We start from the raw sequence: 6,000 nt of genomic DNA on the forward strand, positions 1-6,000 counted from the left end.
ATTTATTCTGGTAATTGAGTTGCACAAAAATATGAAGGAATTAAGGGATAACTTCATTCCAGGACAAAACAAAATATAAAAAGTTAGCATTTAAACTGCGAGTTTCAGAGGGGGATAATATGTATAGAAGAAACAAGGAAGGTCAATGTGATGCAGTAGACAATTTTCTTCCTAATTTTCTTTGCTGTCATTTGCAGAAATTTATATGGTTTAGTACAGCTCTCTAGTGTGATCTTCCATAACATTTTCAGTGGAAAGATGCTCCTTTTGTGATCAGGATGCGATTTCATAATCACTGAATGGCTTTATAGTAAAACTAACCTGACAGTTTGGAAGCCCAATGCCGTAATATCCAGATAACCTCTGGGCATGTATAACAGCTATTCATAAGAGGGTGTTTTTTTTTTTTAATTTCTTAAGTGGCTTTTTAAAACTGCTGTCTTTTGCTGAAAATTTTAACTGTAAGAACAACAGAAACAATTTTCTCCTCCCCTTTTATAAATAGCACTGGATGACTAGGGATGGATTTCTACCCTTGAAATCTCTCAAAGGTTCAGAATGTTTTTGTAAACCACAAGAGCACTGCTTTTCCACAAGAGCATTATGTCTGTGGTTTACAATGTCATCTGGTCTTCTTGATTGATTTATAGCACAGTTATCCAGCCATCTCAATTCATTAACTTAAGTATTTTTCTCAGCTTAAGTCACGTGTCCTGTCAAATCAAGACTTCTCTTTAGTTCCCAGCGATGCCCTGTTGCTGGAATTCTGCAAATGCCAGATTAGGAAAAGGTCTCTCAACTTCAATGATTCATGTCTCCAACTTTTATTGAACAGAACTATTCACCCAAAGGACTTACACCTTGCGAGAACTGGTGACAGCATGTTGGGTTGGAAGGATAAAACTATCATATGGCAAAGATCTGCTGATTGAGCACTAGAAATTCTTCCAGATAACAGCAAGCCCCACATGGAGGGGAGTTCTGTGCCTGCCATCCAGGCCATGAAATGTGAGCATCACGTATGAATTTAATTGCTTACCATTTAAGTCCACTGATATTTTTTTCTTATGTGCCAACCATTAGTAAATACAAAAACCAAGTAAATCTGTCTCTTAAAAATGTGTTACTACTATATAGCGATTAGAGGTAATAGAAGTAATTGTAGAATTTACATCCTGGTACACTAAGAAGTGAGATGAGAACACAGTGCATAATAAGCTTCATATTCAAAGTGCAACTGCTCAGTAAAATAACCACACTAGAACAAAAATGACAACTGGTTAAATTGTAACAATATTCTTGGATACTCATAGTAGGCATTTAGGAAATTGTAGAGAAAAAAAAGGATCTGGAAATATTTATTTTTAAAAATTCACAAATATATCAGAGACTTGGCTGCCAAGACATTTATTTCATCTCTTATTTTTCATGCTATTACAACTAGCTCAGAACTTTGACATGGTTCATTTGAAATCCGGGAGCGAATTCTCAATCTACAAACGTTAGTGATCTCATGAAATATCTTGCTTTGCATGTAGATGTCTATCTTCTGCCCTGTGTTTTGCTGAGCAAGAGTGATGAATGTTTTGATGTAGAATTTGCTTTTGGAGTTCTGCCTCAAAGAACAATTTTGTCAAAGAATAAAATTTGGAAAATAATATTAGAAATGCTTGTGAGCATTCTTACTTTCAGAAATTTTATTTAATTTCTACCATCTTTTCCCAAAAGAACTGGATAAAGTGGAGACTGAAATGTTCTTTATCTGTAATAATAGCAACTATGTCTGTACTATTGATGACTTCTCTTTATGTGCCATATTTTAAGTACTAGACATTTGTCTTTGTATAGTTTTTAGGAAAGAGAGTAGAGAGGGTGAAACAGTGCACAGAATATCTGGATTTCAAAAACAGACGTGTACCTTTTGAAAGGCAACTTATGTTTTCAAATACAAATAATCTTTCTGATCTAAAATTTTAAGTTGTTTAATAGTAAAAAAAAAGCCTATTTGTGTTTTCTTTGTTTATGAAATCTGAAACATTAATATCTCACTGAGACAGTTTTTAATGGGGTAAGTTTATATGTACTCACGTTGATTGAAATTTTATACTTACTAATATTTAGGAAAATGCGTTTAGAAAAGGAATTAAACATACTTTGCAATTTCAAAAGGAAAAATTATTTGTAGCCCAATCAAAACCACTTATGTAAATTATAATGGAAAGCATGCATCAACTTTATAGATATACTGTTATTCCTAGAAGAATGCCTTGTGAAAAATTACAGCTATGATTTAGAAGAACAAAAAGATATAATACACCCGGTCAGAAACCCCATGGCTGTCCTTTGAGTTAGAGGATTCTCTTTCGGTTATAACCTCTGAGCATCTAACTTGCACATTTTACACTCATGGGATAAATTAACAGTCTTTATGATACTGGATCTGATTACAGCCTCCTTGCTGATGGTTAAACATCTTATGATGGGAATATCTTATTATTCTTCACACTCACGTTTTCATCTTAACTGTACCTTGCCTCTTAAATTTCCGGGCATAAGAAAGACCCCATTAATTCACAGTTCTGTAGATGTCTCTAGCTAATTATGTATGTCATTCAGCGTTTCTTTTCTGAATGGTGAGAAAACCCACAAGAAAGCAGGATCAGCTTTTGTTTGTTTGTTTGTTTGTTAAATGTCTTAACAGCATCAATACCAATAAATATCCATTGAAATCTAGACATGAATTAATCTAGCATTGTAGTTCTGGACATGCATCCTGGGTAAGTAGATGAGCCTTTCTGAGCTTTAGGTTCATCATAATAGTTTCACTATTATGAGGGCATCATAGTGACCTCATATAGGTGAATATCAAGACAGACAGAAGTCTCTAACAGTAAGACCTGGCAAGTGAAAGTACTCAATGAATGCCAGATCTTCTCTTCTGATTACTTTCATACTCTCTGTCTTCCTCCTTTCGTAGCCAGACAGATACATTGATTGTAGATACATCTATTATAGAAGGAGACGTAGATATACATCTACAACTATTACCACTTTTTGTGCTTGATATTATACTTTACTATTCTCTGATTTGTGCGTATAGGGTTTTTTAATTTCTGAAAAAAAGATATTTGAAGGCAGAGGCTATATTTTCTTATGCTCTACCATGTCATTGTAACAGAGTGTTGGATGCATGGTAAATGTTCAACACATCTGTTTATCCATTGGTTGACATAGGTCAAGACTTCTTAAAGACTAGTACTTTTGACATACAGATGTTCTTAGATGTGTGCTCATTACCATGGATAATTAAGAGTTGCCCATGAGAATCAAATAGTAACTATTTGGGGTATAAAGTGTAAACGTTGTGGGTACAGAGGAAGGAAGAAATAATTATTTGTTAAAATATGTTCTCAGCTGTACTAGTAAATATCCTCTAAGCACAAATTAAAAATATTGCCATTTCCAGTAACATGGCCCCATCTGAGTAGCTAATTCTATTATACTGAGTTTGAGAAGCTGCCAGGGATGGTGGAATGAAATTCTCACTAGAGATTTATCTAACAGGAAATATCTAAAGAAGACTTAAAATTTTATAATTCACTGAAACAATTACATTAGTTGCACATAAATTTCTCTTGAAGCATAGAGCTTCAAGGAGGAAACTTCTAATCCATATACTAAAGCATGCAATTTATGGTTGGAATATTGTATGCATGTGGAAAATTATGATTCCCAATTGTATCAGGAGGATTCATTCATTAGAGTAGTATTTACCACATTCTTGACAAGCTATCCATTCAATAACTGAAGACCTATTACAAATAGCGTATAAGTTGTTATCAAACAGGAAATAATTCAAACATAATTTTATTTATTCACCATAAAGTATTTTTATTTTCTTCTCTCTACAGCCTAGAAATATAGTACATAGTATATATGTGAATATAGTTTCCATTAGCAAAGACAGGAAAGGTAAATTTATAATACAATTCAGATACTAATAATACAAAACATAGAAGACCATCTTTGTTTTATGTCTGCCAATAATATTATTAAAAGTTAATGTAAACTCTAGAGTGGCCTATGACTTGCCTATGACAGATTGGAAAAAGGATTCTGGAACATTTCAAGGGTAAAAGAAAATAGGACTTGACAGATTAAAGAGCTCTGAGCTGTGGTCACCTTTCTCAAACTGCCCTTTATCAGATGGATTAATGCATTCTTACCATTGGAAAAGACAGGCTGCTACCTATGACAGTAACCAAAGAGCTTGCTGAATGTGGCCTGGCATTAGTAGGGGAAGAACGAGAAATGTTTATTTCCCCTGTCACTATCCTGAAAGAAGTAGACAGCTGTTGGCCAGTGGCTTATCTTAAACTAGCTTCATTAACACAAAGAAGCAAGTTGGAAAATAACAACATAGGACTGGAAAATCTAAATGCCTTAAAAGTGAGACATCTTTCCAAGGAGCATATTTACTGGGTAAATGTGGGTTACTTTGCAATTTGTCTCATTTTTAATAAGGGAGATATCAGGTCAGATTCATCTCTGATTAAGTAAAACTTGGAAAATGTTTGTGGATTGTTATTTTCTTAACTTATTGATTAGGACACTAAAATTGTTTGGGTTTTTTTTCACATTAGCTTTACTAAGATATGAAGTTCGTAAAATAAAATGCACCTATATTACATCTACAGCTCCAAAAGCTTTAAAAAAAAACATATGCCTATATAAACACCACCCTGATAAATATATAGCACATGTCCATCATCCCCCCTACTTCCTTTACTCGTCTTTGCATTCATCGCCACCCACTTATCCCTAGCCCCAGGTAAACACGGAACTGCTTTGTTATGCTATAGATTAAATTTGCGTCTTCTAGATTTTATAAATCATCCAGCATGTTCTCTGTTGTGTCTTGCTTTTTACTCATTATAATGTTTTTGAGCTTCATCCATGTCGTGTGTATCGTAGTATGTTCCATTTGTCTTACTCAGATCCACTTTTTGGTATCCGCCTGTGTTGTGTTGCTTCCGGCTATATACTATTATGAATAATAGTTGCTTGCTATGTGTATACATAGCTGTTTGAGAACATATGTTTTCATTTCTTTGGGTAAATACCTAGGAGAGGAATTGCTGGGTCATATGAAAAGTAAAATTTTAGCAACACAAGAAACTATCAGACTTTTCCAGAGTTGTTTTACGACTTTACATCCCCAACAGCCAAGAGTTTAAATTGCTCCACATCCTTACTAACACTTGGTATTTTCAGCCTTTATAATTTTAGTCATTCTAATAGGTGTGCAGTGGTACCACCTCATGGTTTAAATGCACATATCCTTCGTGAATAATAACGTTAGGTATTTTTTCATGTATTTTATTTGTCTTTGGGGCAGTGTCTATTCAAATATTTTGCCCTTTTTATTGGTTTATTATTAATATTATTATTTAGTTAGAAATTCTTTACATTGTATGATAAATGTTAACATTGTGAAGAATTTATTTTGGTCCATGGCTTGTCTTTTGATTTTGTGATGGAGATTTTCAAAAAGCAGACTTTTGATCTATCATAAAGTCTAATTTATCCATTTCTTAATTATTAGTGATTTTCACGTACTGTTAAAAAATACTTGCCTACTCCAGGGTCACAAAGAGTTTCAGCTATGCGTACTTCCAGAAGTTCTGTAGTTTTATCCCCTACATTCAAACGTATGATGGATTTCAAGCTAATTTTTTATTTTGGTGCGATAAAAGGTTGAGTTTCATTATTTTTTGCCTATTATTTTTTGCCAACTGTTTCAATATCATTTGTTGAAAACGCTATCTTTTAAACAGAACTACCACTATGGCACCTTGGTCAAAATCTACTGACTATATTTATATGTCTATTTCTGGGCTTTCTCTTCTATTCCATCAATCTATATATCTCTCCTTACACTACTTCAACACTGTCTTGATTCTTGTAACTTTATGGTCTTACTTTAAATAAGATAGTGGA

Source organism: Ursus arctos, unplaced genomic scaffold, assembly GCF_023065955.2.
Source record: "Ursus arctos isolate Adak ecotype North America unplaced genomic scaffold, UrsArc2.0 scaffold_15, whole genome shotgun sequence".
Taxonomy (NCBI): domain Eukaryota; kingdom Metazoa; phylum Chordata; class Mammalia; order Carnivora; family Ursidae; genus Ursus; species Ursus arctos.